This window comes from Mesoplodon mirus (assembly GCF_964341445.2).
Source record: "Mesoplodon mirus genome assembly, chromosome: 7".
Classification (NCBI taxonomy): domain Eukaryota; kingdom Metazoa; phylum Chordata; class Mammalia; order Artiodactyla; family Ziphiidae; genus Mesoplodon; species Mesoplodon mirus.
Window position 1 is genome coordinate 108299710 of NC_138983.1, and position 18866 is coordinate 108318575.

At 35.1% G+C, this 18866-nt stretch overlaps 1 protein-coding gene across 3 annotated transcripts in view; it reads left to right on the forward strand.

Annotated features, from left to right (window-relative positions):
* The window catches only part of CNTN5 (contactin 5), a gene marked incomplete at both ends in the record, with an annotated part of 851694 nt that overhangs the window by 501140 nt on the left and 331688 nt on the right, over positions 1 to 18866 (forward strand). The gene's annotated exons all lie outside the window — the stretch shown is intronic.

Here is an 18866-nt window from a genome sequence, read left to right on the forward strand (position 1 = left end):
ATTGGTAAAAATATGGAAAAATTGGAACCTTTAGACATTGATGGTGGAAATGTAAAATGATGCTGCCACTATGGCAAATATTATGGAGGTTCCTCAAAGAATTTAAAATATGACTACCATATAATCCAGCAACCCCACTTCTCAGCATTTACTCAAAAGAAATGAAATTAGGGCCTTGAGATTTTTGCACTTCATATTCATAGCTGCATTATTTACGAGAGCCAAGATTTGTAAACAATCTAAATGTTCATTGATAAATTAATGCATAAGGAAAACGTTATATATAAATAAAATGGAATTTTATTGAGCCTTAAAAAAGCAAGGAAATCCTGTTATATGAATGAGCTTAGAGAACATTATGCTAATTTAAAAATCCAGTCACAAAATGAAAAGTACTGCATGATAACCAATTAGATGAGGTATATAAAATAATCAAACACATAGAAGTAGAGAGTAGAATGATGGTTGCCAGGGATAATGGGGAGGGAAAATAGGGAGTTGTTATTCACTATGATAAAGTTTCATCTATGGAGAATAATTAATTTCTAGATCTGCTGTACACAACATTGCACTGATAATCCAATATGATACCTTATTGGACACTTAAAAATTTGTTAGGGAAATTGATCTCATGTTAATGTGAGGGAAGGGAGGAAGGAATTCAGTGAGTTGATATGTACAAAGACAAAGTACTTGGAACAGTGTCTGGCCCATATTAAGAGCCCAATTAACATCGTCTCTTGTTCTCCAGTTATATAAGCCAAAAATCCAGTGACTAACATTGCAACCTTTTTTCTCATTGTACTCCACCTAGCATCAAGTTCTGTTATTTCTACCTCTTAAATATTTTAAATATCCATTTCTTATTTCTACTCCATTACCTTTGTCTAGACCAGAGTCATCTTTCATATAGATATCTTCATCAGCCCCCTAATTTTTCTCTCTACCTCTACTTTTACTTATTCTCAATGCATTCCATTTGCTGCAAATATAATATCCTAAATAGAGAGTTGGTAAACTATGCACTATGACTGATCACCTTTCTTCATAAAGAAAGTTTCATTGGAGCACAGCCATACCCATTCATTTATGTATTGCCATGTCTGCTTTCTCACTACAATGGCAGACTTGAGTATTTAAAACAGAGACCATCTAGTCTGCAAGCTTAAAATGTTTACTATATCTTGCTGTAAAAAATGTTTGTAGAGCCCTGTCCTAAACTCAAATATGAACATCACACATCTGCTTAAAATGCCTCAAAGCTTTTCATTAACCATTAAGAAAATCCAAGCTCTTTAAAATTACTTTTATGGCACTTCATGCTCACTCCTGCCTACCTCTTCAGGCTTGTCACCACCAAACATATTGAATTTTTCATTTCCTTAAATACATCATTTTCTCTTACAAGGCAGCACATGCTATTAACTCTTCCTTGAAGATTTTTGCCTCTAACTGGACAACTGTTGCTCACCTTCAAGAATGAACTTAATGTTACTTGCTTAAGGAAACATTCTCTTCTCCCACCACACTGCCTTGGGTGCTCCTACCTCTGTACTTCATCAAAATCATGCCTATTATTCTTTAAAGTTATTACCTAACTAATTGTATGAAAGTTCCATGTCTATCATGTTTATCATTAAAACCCCCATACCTATTATAAAATCTGTTACAACACATCACATAGTAGATACATCATATATAATTTTTAATGCATGAATGAATAAATATATCATTATTCCAGACACTTCCTTCAGCTATCTGCAAACCTAGTCTTGTTGTTCCTTGGCAAAAACAGTTTAGCATGTGATTCCTCCAAGTCCTCATTTGGCTGAATTTAAGAGTCTCCTCTGATTTGGGGCTAAGAAGCACCTGGGAAGAACTACATGTGGAAAAGAACTACGTCTCATATACTGACATCCAATTGCCAATATATGAGACATGGACTGACTTCAGAATTAACTGCTTTCACTGTTACGTTACCTTCCTTAAAGGGAAGAAAAGTAGTAAGTTTTATAAAACAATGATAAAAATGTTGGGCTGGCCAAATAGTTCATTCGGGTTTTTCCATTACATCTTATGGAAAAACCCAAAAGAACTTTTTGGCCAACCCAATATAAAGACCATGCCGGTCCATAACCTCACAGAGACTACCAAGATTCTTTACCCACACTTGATTACTTGCCTAAGATAGACATATTCTGAACTGTGACTCTTTGTTCCTAAGCAGAAGAAGGCTATGAGTCAATACATTAGTCAAGAATCCAAAAGCAGACAGATCTAAGCAGACAGAACTTATACGTAAGTTAGATGCAATTAATTTCTCCTCCTTAAATGCTAACTAGTCCAATTGTTGGTGACTGTGACATTAGTTTCTTGCCTCAAAGGTGAAACCCTCTCAAGAAAGATCTGGGGGACTTCCGGGTAAGATGGCGGAAGAGTAAGACGCGGAGATCACCTTCCTCCCCACGGATACACCAGAAATACAGCTACACGTGGAACAACTCCTACAGAACACCTACTGAACGCTGGCAGAAGACCCCAGACCTCCCAAAAGGCAAGAAACTCCCCACATACCTGGGTAGGGCAAAGCGGAGAGATCCGCACACAGAGGATCGGTGCCGAGCGGCACTCACCAGCCCGAGAGGCTTGTCTGCTCGCCCGCCGGGGCACGCAGCGCTGGAAGCTGAGGCTCGGGCTTCGGTCAGAGCGCAGGGAGAGGACTGGGGCTGGTGGTGAGAACTCAGCCTGAAGGGGGCTAATGTGCCACAGCTAGCCGGGAGGGAGTCCGGGAAAACTCTGGAGCTGCCGAAGAGGCAAGAGACTTTTTCTTCCCTCTTGGTTTCCTGGTGCGCGAGGAGAGGGGATTAAGAGCGCTGCTTAAAGGGGCTCCACGGACGGGCGCGAGTCGCGACTGAAAGCGCGGAGCCCAGTGACAGGCGTGGGACGCTGGGGCTGCTGCTGCCGCCGCCAAGAAGCCTGTGTGCGAGCGCAGGTCACTGCCCACACCGCCCTTCCGGGAGCCTGAGCAGCCCGCCACTGCCGGGGTCCCAGGATCCAGGGGCGGCTTCCCTGGGAGAACGCACGGCGCGCCTCGGGCTGGTGCAACGTCACGCCGACCTCTGCCGCTGCAGGCTCGCCCCGCACTCCGTGCCCCTCCCTCCCTCCCGGCCTGAGTGAGCCAGAGTCCCCGAAGAGGCTGCTCCTTTAACCCTGTCCTATCTGAGCGAAGAACAGACGCCCTCCGGCGACCTACACGCAGAGGCGGGGCCAAATCCAAAGCTGAGACCTAGGAGCTGTGAGAACAAAGAAGAGAAAGGGAAACCTCTCCCAGCAGCCTCAGAAGCAGCGGATTAAAGCTCCACAATCAACTTGATGTACCCTGCATCTGCGGAATACATGAATAGACAACACATCATCCCAAATTGAGGAGCCCGGAGTCAGTGCTGTGCCTCTGAGGTGGGAGAGCCAACTTCAGGACACTGGTCCACAAGAGACCTCCCAGCTCCACATAATATCAAACGGCGAAAATCTTCCAGAGATCTCCATCTCAACACCAGCACCCAGCTTCACTCAACGACCAGCAAGCTACAGTGCTGGACACCCTAAGCCAAACAACTAGCAAGACAGGAACACAACACCACCCATTAGCAGAGAGGTGGCCTAAAATCATAAAAAGTCCACAGACACCCCAAAACACACCACCAGACGTGGACCTGCCCACCAGAAAGACAAGATCCAGCCTCATCCACCAGAACACAGGCACTAGTCCCCTCCACCAGGAAGCCTACACAACCCACTAAACCAACCTTAGCCACTGGGGACAGACACCAAAAACAACAGGAAGTACGAACCTGCAGCCTGCAAAAAGGAGACCCCAAACACAGTAACATAAGCAAAATGAGACGACAGAAAAACACACAGCAGGAGAAGGAGCAAGATAAAAACCCACCAGACCTAACAAATGAAGAGGTAATAGGCAGTCTACCTGAAAAAGAATTCAGAATAATGATGGTAAAGATGATCCAAGATTCTATTGCCCAGATCCAAAATCTTGGAAATAGAATAGACAAAATGCAAGAAACAGTTAACAAGGACCTAGAAGAACTAAAGATGAATCAAGCATCGATTAAAAACACAATACATGAAATAAAAAATACTCTAGATGGGATCAATAGCAGAATAACTGAGGCAGAAGAACGGATAAGTGAGGTGGAAGATAAAATAGTGGAAATAACTGCTGCAGAGCAAAATAAAGAAAAAAGAATGAAAAGAACAGAGGACAGTCTCAGAGACCTCTGGGACAACATTAAACGCACCAACATTCGAATTATAGGGGTTCCAGAAGAAGAAGAGAAAAAGAAAGGGACTGAGAAAATATTTGAAGAGATTATAGTTGAAAACTTCCCTAATATGGGAAAGGAAATAGTTAATCAAGTCCAGGAGGCACAGAGAGTCCCATACAGAATAAATCCAAGGAGAAATACGCCAAGACACATATTAATCAAACTGTCAAAAATTAAACACAAAGAAATCATATTAAAAGCAGCAAGGCAAAAACAACAAATAACACACAAGGGAATCCCCATCAGGATAACAGCTGATCTCTCAGCAGAAACTCTACAAGCCAGAAGGGAGTGGCAGGACATACTTAAAGTGATGAAGGAGAAAAACCTGCAACCAAGATTACTCTACCCAGCAAGGATCTCATTCAGATTTGATGGAGAAATTAAAACGTTTACAGACAAGCAAAAGCTGAGAGAGTTCAGCACCACCAAACCAGCTTTACAACAAATGCTAAAGGAACTTCTCTAGGCAAGAAACACAACAGAAGTAAAAGACCTACAATAATGAACCCAAAACAATTAAGAAAATGGGAATAGGAACATACATATCGATAATTACCTTAAATGTAAATGGACTAAATGCTCCCACCAAAAGACACAGAGTGGCTGAATGGATACAAAAACAAGACCCATCTATATGCTGTCTACAAGAGACCCACTTCAGACCTAGAGACACCTACAGACTGAAAGTAAGGGGATGGAAAAAGATATTCCATGCAAATGGAAACCAAAAGAAAGCTGGAGTAGCAATTCTCATATCAGACAAAATAGACTTTAAAATAAGGACTACTAGAAGAGACAAAGAAGGACACTACATAATGATCAAGGGATCGATCCAAGAAGAAGATATAACAATTGTAAATATTTATGCACCCAACATAGGAGCACCTCAATACATAAGGCAAATACTAACAGCCATAAAAGGAGAAATCGACAGTAACACACTCATAGTAGGGGACTTTAACACCCCACTTTCACCAATGGACAGATCATCCAAAATGAAAATAAATAAGGAAACACAAGCTTTAAATGATACATTAAACAAGATGGACTTAATTGATATTTATAGGACATTCCATCCAAAAACAACAGAATACACATTTTTCTCAAGTGCTCATGGAACATTCTCCAGGATAGATCATATCTTGGGTCACAAATCAAGCCTTGGTAAATTTAAGAAAATTGAAATTGTATCAAGTATCTTTTCTGACCACAATGCTATGAGACTAGATATCAATTACAGGAAAAGAGCTGTAAAAAATACAAACACATGGAGGCTAAACAATACACTACTTAATAACGAAGTGATCACTGAAGAAATCAAAGAGGAAATTAAAAAATACCTAGAAACAAATGACAATGGAGACACGACAACCCAAAACCTATGGGACGCAGCAAAAGCAGTTCTAAGAGGGAAGTTTATAGCAATACAATCCCACCTTAAGAAACAGGAAACATCTCGAATAAACAACCTAACCTTGCACCTAAAGCAATTAGAGAAAGAAGAACAAAAACATCCCAAAGTTAGCAGAAGGAAAGAAATCATAAAAATCAGATCAGAAATAAATGAAAAAGAAATGAAGGAAACGATAGCAAAGATCAATAAAACTAAAAGCTGGTTCTTTGAGAAGATAAACAAAATTGATAAACCATTAGCCAGACTCATCAAGAAAAAAAGGGAGAAGACTCAACTCAATAGAATTAGAAATGAAAAAGGAGAAGTAACAACTGACACTACAGAAATACAAAAGATCATGAGAGATTACTATAAGCAACTCTATGCCAATAAAATGGACAACCTGGAAGAAATGGACAAATTCTTAGAAATGCACAACCTGCCAAGACTGAATCAGGAAGAAATAGAAAATATGAACAGACCAATCACAAGCACTGAAATTGAAACTGTGATAAAAAATCTTCCAACAAACAAAAGCCCAGGACCAGATGGCTTCACAGGCGAATTCTATCAAGCATTTAGAGAAGAGCTAACACCTATCCTTCTGAAACTCTTCCAAAATATAGCAGAGGGAGGAACACTCCCAAACTCATTCTACGAGGCCACCATCACCTTGATACCAAAACCAGGCAAGGATGTCACAAAGAAAGAAAACTACAGGCCAATATCACTGATGAACATAGATGCAAAAATCCTCAACAAAATACTAGCAAACAGAATCCAACAGCACATTAAAAGGATCATACACCATGATCAAGTGGGGTTTATTCCAGGAATGCAAGGATTCTTCAATATACGCAAATCAATCAACGTGATACACCATATTAACAAATTGAAGGAGAAAAACCATATGATCATCTCAATAGATGCAGAGAAAGCTTTCGACAAAATTCAACACCCATTTATGATAAAAACCCTGCAGAAAGTAGGCATAGAGGGAACTTTCCTCAACATAATAAAGGCCATATATGACAAACCCACAGCCAGCATCGTCCTCAATGGTGAAAAACTGAAACCATTTCCACTAAGATCAGGAACTAGACAAGGTTGCCCACTTTCACCACTCTTATTCAACCTAGTTTTGGAAGTTTTAGCCACAGCAATCAGAGAAGAAAAGGAAATAAAAGGAATCCGAATTGGAAAAGAAGAAGTAAAGCTGTCACTGTTTGCAGATGACATGATACTATACATAGAGAATCCTAAAGATGCTACCAGAAAACTACTAGAGTTAATCAATGACTTTGGTAAAGTTGCAGGACACAAAATTAATGCACAGAAATCTCTGGCATTCCTATATACTGATGATGAAAAATCTGAAAGTGAAATCAAGGAAACACTCCCATTTACCATTGCAACAAAAAGAATAAAATATCTAGGAATAAACCTACCTAAGGAGACAAAAGACCTGTATGCAGAAAATTATAAGACACTGATGAAAGAAATTAAAGATGATACAAATAGATGGAGAGATGTACCATGTTCTTGGATTGGAAGAATCAACATTGTGAAAATGACTCTACTACCCAAAGCAATCTACAGGTTCAATGCAATCCCTATCAAACTACCACTGGCATTTTTCACAGAACTAGAACAAAAAATTTCACAATTTGTATGGAAACACAAAAGACCCCGAATAGCCAAAGCAATCTTGAGAACGAAAAATGGAGCTGGAGGAATCAGGCTCCCTGACTTCAGACTATACTACAAAGCTACAGTAATCAAGACAGTATGGTACTGGCACAAAAACAGAAAGATAGATCAATGGAACAGGATAGAAAGCCCAGAGTTAAACCCACGGACATATGGTCACCTTATCTTTGATAAAGGAGGCAGGAATGTACAGTGGAGAAAGGACAGTCTCTTCAATAAGTGGTGCTGGGAAAACTGGATAGGGACATGTAAAAGTATGAGATTAGATCATTCCCTAACACCATACACAAAAATAAGCTCAAAATGGATTAAAGACCTAAATGTAAGGCCAGACACTATCAAACTCTTAGAGGAAAACATAGGCAGAACACTCTATGACATAAATCACAGCAAGATCCTTTTTGACCCACCTCCTAGAGAAATGGAAATAAAGACAAAAATAAACACATGGGACCTAATGAAACTTCAAAGCTTTTGCACAGCAAAGGAAACCATAAACAAGACCAAAAGACAACCCTCAGAATGGGAGAAAATATTTGCAAATGAAGCAACTGACAAAGGATTAATCTCCAAAATTTATAAGCAGCTCATGCAGCTCAATAACAAAAAAACAAACAACCCAATCCAAAAATGGGCAGAAGACCTAAATAGACATTTCTCCACAGAAGATATACAGACTGCCAACAAACACATGAAAGGATGCTCAACATCTTTACTCATTAGAGAAATGCAAATCAAAACTACAATGAGATATCATCTCACACCAGTCAGAATGGCCATCATCAAAAAATCTAGAAACAATAAATGCTGGAGAGGGTGTGGAAAAAAGGGAACACTCTTGCACTGCTGGTGGGAATGTGAATTGGTACAGCCGTTATGGAGAACGGTATGGAGGTTCCTTAAAAAACTACAAATAGAACTACCATATGACCCAACAATCCCACTACTGGGCATATACCCTGAGAAAACCATAATTCAAGAAGAGACATGTACCAAAATGTTCATAGCAGCCCTATTTACAATAGCCCGGAGATGGAAACAACCTAAGTGTCCATCATCGGATGAATGGATAAAGAAGATGTGGCACATATATACAATGGAATATTACTCAGCCATAAAAAGAAATGAAATTGAGCTATTTGTAATGAGGTGGATAGACCTAGAGTCTCTCATACAGAGTGAAGTAAGTCAGAAAGAGAAAGACAAATACTGTATGCTAACACATATATATGGAATTTAAGAAAAAAAAATGTCATGAAGAACATAGGGGTAAGACAGGAATAAAGACACAGACCTACTAGAGAATGGACTTGAGGATATGGGGAGGGGGAAGGGTAAGCTGTGACAAAGTGAAAGAGCGGCATGGACATATATACACTACCAAACGTGAGGTAGATAGCTAGTGGGAAGCAGCCGCATAGCACAGGGAGATCAGCTCGGTACTTTGTGACCGCCTGGAGGGGTGGTATAGGGAGGGTGGGAGGGAGACGCAAAAGGGAGGGGATATGGAAACATATGTATATGTATAACTGATTAAATTTGTTATAAAGCAACAAAAAAAATAAAAATAAAAATAAAAAATAAAAAATAAAAAAAAAAGAAAAAAAAAAAAAAAAAAAAAAAGAAAGATCTGGGCATCATGCTCACTGTTGCTGAAAGTTTCCAAACTTTTACATTGAAAACTTCTGCCTTCAAAGATTTTGCATATTATGTAGCTAGTAGTGATCACCTACACTAGCAGTTGAGTTTTATTCTTTTTTTTTTTTTTTGAGTTACAGGATCATAAAAGAAAAAAAGTACTTTAGCTCAATACCTTTTTTTTTTAATGATGGCTTTTTATGGGCTTTCTTAGAGAAAAGTTATAAAACTTAGTTTTTTTCAGTTTCTATCGAAGCTATACAATGTTTCCTTCTTCTCTGTGCAAGTCACAAAGGAGCCATAATTGTGTATATTTTCACATCAGATGTAAACTTCATATCTCACTTGTGACTTATGCAAGGAAAATAGGAAGCTCCATTAGATATACCTACAGTTTGTCTATGTATGGTGATTTGCAGTTGGGGAGTACTTTCCTTTGAAATCATTAAATCTTTACAGCTAAGTAGTCCTTCTTCCTTGACAGATTCCACACACTACCTTATCATATGTATAAAAATGATCTTTAAATAAAATACCTTTAATGAATTCAACAATGGCTAAAGTTCATCCAACACTTTCCTTACTTTCTAGAGCTACATTTGGAAGCACTTTTTAACTTGTCACTTTGACAGCACATAACAAAAAGCATGTGTCAGAATTTCAACGTAGCTTCACAATCTTTTACTGTTATCAGCAGGGATATTTTTGAGCCAAATGAATAGTGCCATCCTCAGTACAATATTAGGAAGAAAAAGCTCCTTTACCTTCTTTAAGTTTCATTGCTTATTCTACATGAAAATAAAATGTATAGTTGAACAGATATAAGTTCAACAGTCTAAAATAAGGAAAAATATAACAGTTTCTGCCTTACCATCAAAGCTGACATTTCTACTCATTTTCTTAGTGTAGCTAAAATCAGTCATTTTTTAAAACAAAAACCCCATTTCAGGTTATTATTGAAAAGAAATTCTCTTTGAATAATATTATAATATTAAGTAGATTCAAATTTTACCATATTCCCAGATATTTAAAAAATCCTATGTACCTACAAAGAAAAATGAATGAATCATATTTGATTATAAAGAAGTCATTTGAAAACAGCAAAAATTGTTTCCCTTAAGGTGTCATGAACAACATAAATAAATATGAGCTGTCCAGAATGCCTGTAAAAAGTTATAACTGCTACTAGGTTCAGGATCACTATTTCATTTAATAATAGCTTATGCATATCATTGCATACAGAAATCTTTCCAATTAAGTCTTCAGCCACTCCACCCATGCTTTTTGAAATTTTTACTTTCCAAAGCTTCTAACAACTTGGAGGCAAAAATTTTAGAATATTAATCTTGAGAATATAAGAAAGTAAAAAAGGAAGTAAACAGCATTGAAAATTTATTGAATATATCTTTGTTTTTGAAGGGAAAACATCCACTTTTCATAAACTTACCAGCACACATCATGCAGTGTAACATACATTACATTATGTGATGTTCCATTAATCTGACATGCTATCTCCTGCTTTTCTGTGTTTATGAACATGGATTTCACTGCAAGGAACATACTTTTGCTGCCTAGATAAATTTTCCTAACCCTCAAAGCTCACCTCATGTTTCATCTCTTCTGGACTGCATTCCCTCACCTTCCAGTCTAATATAAACAGTCTTCTTGACTATGTTCTCTTAATGCCATCTCCTTTTGTGTTTCAATCCTTTAGTTCATTTTTTGGCCTTTATAATTGTTAGAAATTCCCTAATGCATTCTATCAGTTATTTTATTGATCTTCACTTCTAATACAGTTCTGGTATGCAGTAAGGACTAGGCAAATTTTTATTGAAGGAGTTAATGAACACAGTTGAAACTCTTGAAGCTTTGACCATAATCATTGTTAATACTGAAGTTCTCTTTATTTTTTCCTTCCTAGATCTTCTTCCTTCTTATGCCATCAAAGTACAATTTTTTCTTCCTACTTCCAGGAGTGTATTCTCATGTCCCTTGCAATCTCATAACCTGAAACTACTCATCACTATCCCACAGCCTTGCCTTCCATCTCACATTTTTTGTCTATTAATGCTGAGTTCTTTCCCTGGGAGATTGAAAGAGGTGCTGCTTAGGAATTAAGATTTTATTACAAAATAAAGTAGCTAGAATGATTCAAACAGGAGTCAGAAAGTCTATGAATATACTACTGAAAATTAAGACATTAAAAACTTAAGAAAGTAGAGAATGGCAATTTTAACTTTGACCATTACTATTTGAGGTAGTATGTTCTTAGATAAATAATTAAGGGTCAGCTATAATTCCATTTATTAAGGCCAAAACACAAACTAAGCTAGAAATGGTGTAAAGATTAGAGACAGAAAAAATATGTCATGTAAAATAAGTGTTTAGTTCAGTAATTTTGTATTTTACTGAGGAGAAAATATAGAAATCCTCATGTAAGAAAATAATATCAAGAAGGGAATATTCTCATATTAAAGAACCAAGCTTTCTTTTCAGTGGTACTTCTCTACTGCATTAAACTATTTATGTGTACATTAAATAACTGGTAGTAAATGTAGAGATGAAGAAACTTAATGTAAAGTGTCAGAAATCAATTGACCTCCAAGATTGAATTGAAAACCTATATTACCATATAGGTTCATAGGAAAATATGAATGACTTCATGGAAATTCTTTTAGATATACATCTATTATTTAAAAAAAAACCCAAAAACAGAGCTGTACTAGAAATGCCATCACATAAGCAAATAGTGATTATAGAACCTGATGATAATAAAATGAATATAAAAAGAAAATTAGATGTTAAAGTAGGTTTATTTATCCAACAAATTTTTATTTGGAAAAGGATGACAATTATGTCTGAGAATACATGAGTGAGAAATAAAAATATCAGACACTTTTGATCTATACATTTTAATATAACATATCTTTAATATAAAAGAATTTTTAAGAACCCTGCAACAAACTTAAGAATCAAAACAGTACCAAGAGTAACAATAATCTTGAAGTCATTGTGTGGTCTTCACCAGTCCCACCTGTCTTTCCCTATGAGGAACCAACAGCCTGAAGTATTTGTTTATCATCCTTGTGATTTGCTTTAACAAAATTATCTTATAACATGTGGATATATATAAAAATATCCTTTATTTTTTCTTAATTTTAAAAAATTGCTAAATTCATATTATAATATATGTAATCACTCATGACTTCCTTTTGTTTCCACAACCTTTGTTGAGGATATTTGTAGTTTATTTACTTTGTCTAATAAATAGAAAACGAATGTGTGTCATTCCAGCTTTCTGCCAGGAAACATTTACCACAAACTGACCTAGGGAGGAAGAACCCAAGAAGAGCACAACAGTCTCAGTGAGCTGAAAAGAGAGAGAAAAGGTAGCAGAGAGGCTGAGTTGACTGAAATTTATAAGGCACAATAACAGAAAGGGAAAGCAACACAGAGGATGATTTGTTCAAATCTACATTGTGATATCATTGAGTACTTGACCAAATAATAAGCAGTGTATGTATAGAGTGAGACTTCACACCCTAAGAAAAACTACTGGAGAAGAAAAACTACCAGGAAGCTGAAAAAATACTGGATATTGCACAGAGTCAAAAGAAATGAAAACCCCAACCAATCAAAGTGATAAAATTTTATGAACAAATGGTTAATTCACCAGAGAACCTTAATAAGACCAGACCTTAGGACAAGGGTTAACCTAGTCCTAAAATAAAGACTACTCTGAACACATCCTAACAAAGATTACAAACAATCCCCAGAAGGATTAAGCTGAGCTACAAGTAAATTTGCATGTCAGAACAAAATCTACCAATTGTTAAGGGACAAATTAAAAAAATCAGGTACCTGACAATGTATAGGGTATAACAAATATTGCTAGAAATATGAAGCAAAATAAATGAACTATAAACAGGAGAAAATTAGTAAAAAAAAACCACACACACAGAAATATCAGGTATTATACATTTACAAAGAACATTTTTAAACAGCTCTTACAAATATATTAATGACTAAATTTAAAAATTTATTTGTTTGGCTTAATATCAGGTTAGACACTGCAGAAGAATAGATGAGTGAACTTGAAGATAGAGCAATAGAAACTATATAAAATATATAGAGAACAAATATTGAATTATGCCTAAGAAATCAATGGAACAATCATTAAGTTATCTAATATATATGGAAGTTTAGTTCCAGAAGAGAGGGATAGGCATAAAAATATTTGAAGATATGGTCAAAAGTTATCACATTATTGAAAAACATAACTCCACAGATCTCCAAAACTCAATGAAATACAAGCAGTGTAAGGCACACCATAATCTAATTGCTTAAAAAAAAATGATTAAAAGAAAAAATTTAAAGATAGTCTACCCAGAATTATTTTTCCAGTGAAACTATTCTTCAAACATGAAAGCAAAATAAAACCATGGTCAAGCAAAAACAAAACAAAACAAATGAAAACACAAATCCTGAATAATATGTTGTAGTAGACAGCATTATAAGAAATGATAAAGAATGTTTTTTAAGCTGAAAGAAAACTAATATTATTTGGAAACTCCAATCCCCACAAATGAATGAAAAGCTAGAAATCCCTTTTTTTTAATTTGTGTAAATAGAAAATATATTTGCTCTTTTTAATTTCTAAAATTTCTAATTTCTACTTTTTTCTCTAAAGTAAAAATAATAGCAATGTGGTGGAGGGTTTATAAAGTATGTCAAAATAATGTATATGATAAAAATAGCACAAAATATGGGAAGGGAGACAAGTGAGCATAATATTGTCAGATTCATATTCCAAGCTTTAGAACAACAATACATACATAAAAATAATAAAGGGCTATAGTTAATGAATCAATAGAGGGCCTTAATGAAATACTAAAAAAAAATAATAGTAATTAAAGGAAAATAAGGAAAGGAAAGAGATCAAACAAGGAACAAAAAACTGATGGAGTAGAAAAAAAACTAGACTTCAAATCCAACCATAGATAACTGTATTAAATGTAAATTCACTAAAACACACCAAAGGTGGACATTGTTGAACTGTATGAAATAGCAAGACCCTATAATACTATAATATACTATCTGCAAGAATCCCATTTTAAATATGTGTGTATATCTATCTATCTATCTATCTATCTAGAGTATATATGTTGAAAACAAGAGGATAAAAAAGATATAAACATTACTCATAAGAAAGTTAAAGTTACTATCTTACTATCAGGTAGTATACTTTAGCAAAAGGAAAGTTACCTAATATGAAGATAGGCTCTTCATAATAATAAAAATATTAATTTCTCAAGATGATATTAGAAATCTAAAATGTATATGCACCTAATAACAAAGCTTTAAAATATATGAAGGAAAATTTGATATTAAAGAAGAAATTGAAAAATCCCCAATTATATTGGAAATTTTAACACTCTTCTCTAGTAACTTATAAATTACAAGAATAGCAGGATGGAAAATCAATAAAGTAACATTCTTCTCCAGTAATTTATCAATTACTAGAACAAAAAGACAGAAAATCAGTAAAGCACAGAAGACTTGAATACAATTATTTACCAACTTGACATAATTTATATTTAAAGAACACTACAGCCACTAACTCAGAACACACTTAAAAAATCTACTCATAGAACATTCACAAAGATTAACTATATGGTAGGCCATAAAAGAAGTATCACTCCTTATTACAGGACTGAAAATTTAGAGTATATTCTTTTTTAAAAATTTTTTATTGGAATATGATTGATTTACAGTTTTGTGTTAGTTTCAAGTGTACCACAAAGTGAATCAGTTATACGTTTACATATATACACTTTTTATTTAGATTCTTTTCCCCTATAGGCCATTACAGAGTATTGAGTAGAGTTCCCTGTGCTTTACAGTAGGTTCTTATTAGTTATCTACTTTATATATAGTACTGTGTTTATGTCAGCCCCAGTCTCCCAATTTATCCTTCCCCTGCTTATCCTGTGGTAACCATAAGTTTGTTTTCTACATCTGTGACTCTATTTCTGTTTTGTAAATAAGTTCATTTGCACCCTTTTTTTTTTAGATTCCACATATAAGTGATACCATGTCACACTGAGTGTAGTAAATAAGACACAGAAAGACAAATATCATATATCATGTATGTGTGGAATCTTTAACTGAAACAAAATTAAACTGTACATCAATAACAAAAGGATACTTGAAAAGTCACTAAAATATTTGGACATTCAAGAAAACACAACTAAATAACCAAATTGTCAAAGAAGAAATCATGGGGGAAATTAGAAAATATTTTGAACTGAATAATAATGAAAACACAATGTGTGGTATAGTTAATGTAATGCTTAAGTGTAAATTTATATATTTAAAAAAGGGAAAATTTGAAAATCAATGCTCTAAACTTCCATCTTAAACAATTAGAAACGTCAATCAATTTAAAATTAAAGTTAATACAAGGGGGCTTCCCTAGTGGCGCAGGGGTTGAGAGTCCACCTGCCAATGCAGGTGACACGGGTCCGTGCCCTGGTCTGGGAAGATCCCACATGCCACAGAGCGGCTGGACCTATGAGCCATGGACGCTGGGACTGCACGTCCGGAGCCTGTGCTCCTCAATGGGGGAGGCCACAACAGTGAGAGTCCCAGGTACCGCAAAAAAGAAAAAAAAAAAAAAAAAAAAAGGTTAATACAAGGAAAGAAAGATTAAATAGCAGATATCAATGAAATTGAATATGGACAGACAATGGGAAAAAATGAAATACTAAGCTGTTCTTATAGAAAATGTCAATATAATTGATAAACATTAAAAAGAAGAGATAAAATTCAAATATCAATATCAAGTAAGAAAGAGGAAACTTCACATATCTCTAAAGCATTAAATGACAGGAAGGGAATGTTTAACATTTAATTTTACAATTAAACTAAATAAACTCCTTAAAGGACATAATTTGCATAATTAGCAAAAGAAGAAATAGAAAAAACTGAATTATCCTATATCTATTAATGAAATTAAATTTGTAATTAAAAACCTCCCAACTGCAAAAACTTTAAAATAGGATAGCTTCACTGTTGTATTTTGTCAGGCACATAAGGAAGAAATGATACCACATGGCCAAGTGAGGTTTACCTCGGGAATACAGAAATGGTTTAACTTTTAAGAAGCAATTAATGTGAGCTTTTTTGGTGGTGCAGTGGTAAAGAATCCGCCTGCCAATGTAGGGGACAAGGGTTCAAGCCCTGGTCTGGGAAGATCCCACATGCCGTGGAGCAACTAATCCTGTGTGCCACAGCTAACAGCCCGTGTACCTAGAGCCCATGCTCCGCAACAAGAGGAGCCACCACAATGAGAAGCCCAAGCACCACAATGATGAGTAGCCCCTGTTTGCCACAACTAGAGAAAGCCTGCACGCAGCAACAAAGACCCAATGCAGCCATAAATAAATAAATAAATAGATAAATAAGTTTAAAAATCAATTAATGTAACTTGTCACATGAATAAAACAAAAGAGAATAATCTTACACTCATGTTTGTTAGTGTGGAAAAAGCATATGACAAAACTCAACATACTTAATGAAATGCTTAACAATGTAGAATTAAAGGGAAGCTTCCTCAGCCAGAAAAAGGGTATCTATCTATCTATCTATCTATCTATCTATCTATCTATCTCTCTCTATATATATTCAACATCATACTAAATGGTGAAAACTAAAATATCCTCTTTTCTTTTTTTCTCTTTCTTTTTTTCTCTAACTACTTATATTCAACATTTAATGGGAATGGATTGTAGATAGTAAAATAAGCCATAAAAAGAAATAAAATGTCTTAGAGACAGGAAATGAAGAAGTAAAACAGTCTCTGCAGACGCTGTAGATATGTACGTGTACCATGTTGAGAATCTACCAAAAATTACTAAAGTTAATATTTAGGGATAAACTATAAAAAATATACACACGACTTGTACACTGAGAAATCACATAATATTGCTGAGAGAAATGAAAGAATATCTAAATAACTGAGGAGATATACCTTGTTTATGGATTACAACACTCAGTAGTGTTCAGATGTCAATCTCCCCAAATTTACATATGAATTCATAATTCAGTCAAAATCCCAGGAAACTTAAATTAGCAAGCTACTTTTAAAATTTACATTAAAATTCAAAGAATATAGAATAGCCACAACAATTTGGTAAAAAAAGAATGAACATAAAAGACAACACACTTGATTTCAAGATTTTCTCTAAAAGCAGTAGTAATCAGGAAAGTGAGGAACTGGCATAAGACAGGTTTACAGATTAACGGAACAGAAGAGAGTCCATAAATAGACCCACACATAAAAGATAAGTTTGTCACAAAAATGCCAAGTAATTCAATGGGGAAAGAGTACTATTTTGAGCAAATAGTACTACAACATGTGGCTATTCATATTGAATAATACTTAAAAGATTGACAATACCAAGTATTTTTCAAGGATGTAAAACAGCTGGAAATCTTATTCATTTCTGGTGGGAGTATAAAATTATATAGTTATTATGGCAAATAGTCTGGCAGTTTTTTATACAATTAAACATTTACCTTATCATATAACCTAGAAATTCTACTCCTAGTTACTTACCCAAGAGACATAAAAATGTGTCCACTAAAAACTTGTACATAAATGTACAAAGCGTTTTTATTCATAATCGCTTAAAACTGAACACAACCCAAATGTCCAATAGTCAAGACTGGGTAAACAAATTGTGGCTTATCCATGTATTAAAATACTACTCAACCATTAAAAGAAATGACCCGTTGATCCACACAACAACATAATCTCACAAATCTTATGTTGAGAGAAAAAGCCAGACTAAAAAGGGTACAGACTGTATGATTCAATTTACATTACAGACAGAAAAAGACAAAGTAATCTTAAATTATGGAAATCAGATAATTGATCACCTGGGACAAGGGTGAGGGTGATAGGGAAGGGACATGAGGAAACTTCTGGGGGTGAAAGAAATATTCTATATCCTGTTAACTTAATTAAGGTGATGGTTGAATAGACATGTACATTTGTCAAGACTCTTCAAACTGTACACTTAAATAGATTTATTTTATTTTTGGTAAATTATATCTTAAGAAAGGTTTATTTTTAAATACCACTATAAAAATAGTGTACATTATACTTTGTGGACATGTGCAAGAGTTTCTCTGGGGATTGTAATTAGTAATTCCATTCCATCTCATTAGTGATCTTCCAGATCATAGAATATGTAATTATTCTCACTTGTAAGATGATTCTAATAGTTTTCCAAAGTTGTTGTACAAATATAAAACCCTACCATGTGTATAAGACTTCTTATTGATTGACATCCATGTCTACAATTACCAGGTTTTTCAAAGTACTACATTTTGCAAATCTGTTAGGCATGAAATAAAATTTCATTGTAATCTAAATTTGCATTTCCCTGATTATTAATGAGATTCAATGTGCTGTCATATGTTTCTTGATAATTTATGTTTTTTTCTTTTGTCTTTTTCTCATTTTTATGAGTTGTTTTCTTATACATTTGTAAGAGTTCTTTATTTAATCTGTAGGCTTTGTCAGTTATTTGTGTGGCAAGTAACTCCTCCCCAGTTGTGTTCTTTTAATAAAAAGAAATTGTTAGTATTAATGCAGTCAAATGTATAAATATTTTTATGGGTAGCAATGTTTTATATGTTGCTTTAAAAGTTAATTCCTCCCTACAACAAAGACATAAAAGCATTTTATATATACCTATTTCTGCAAGAGT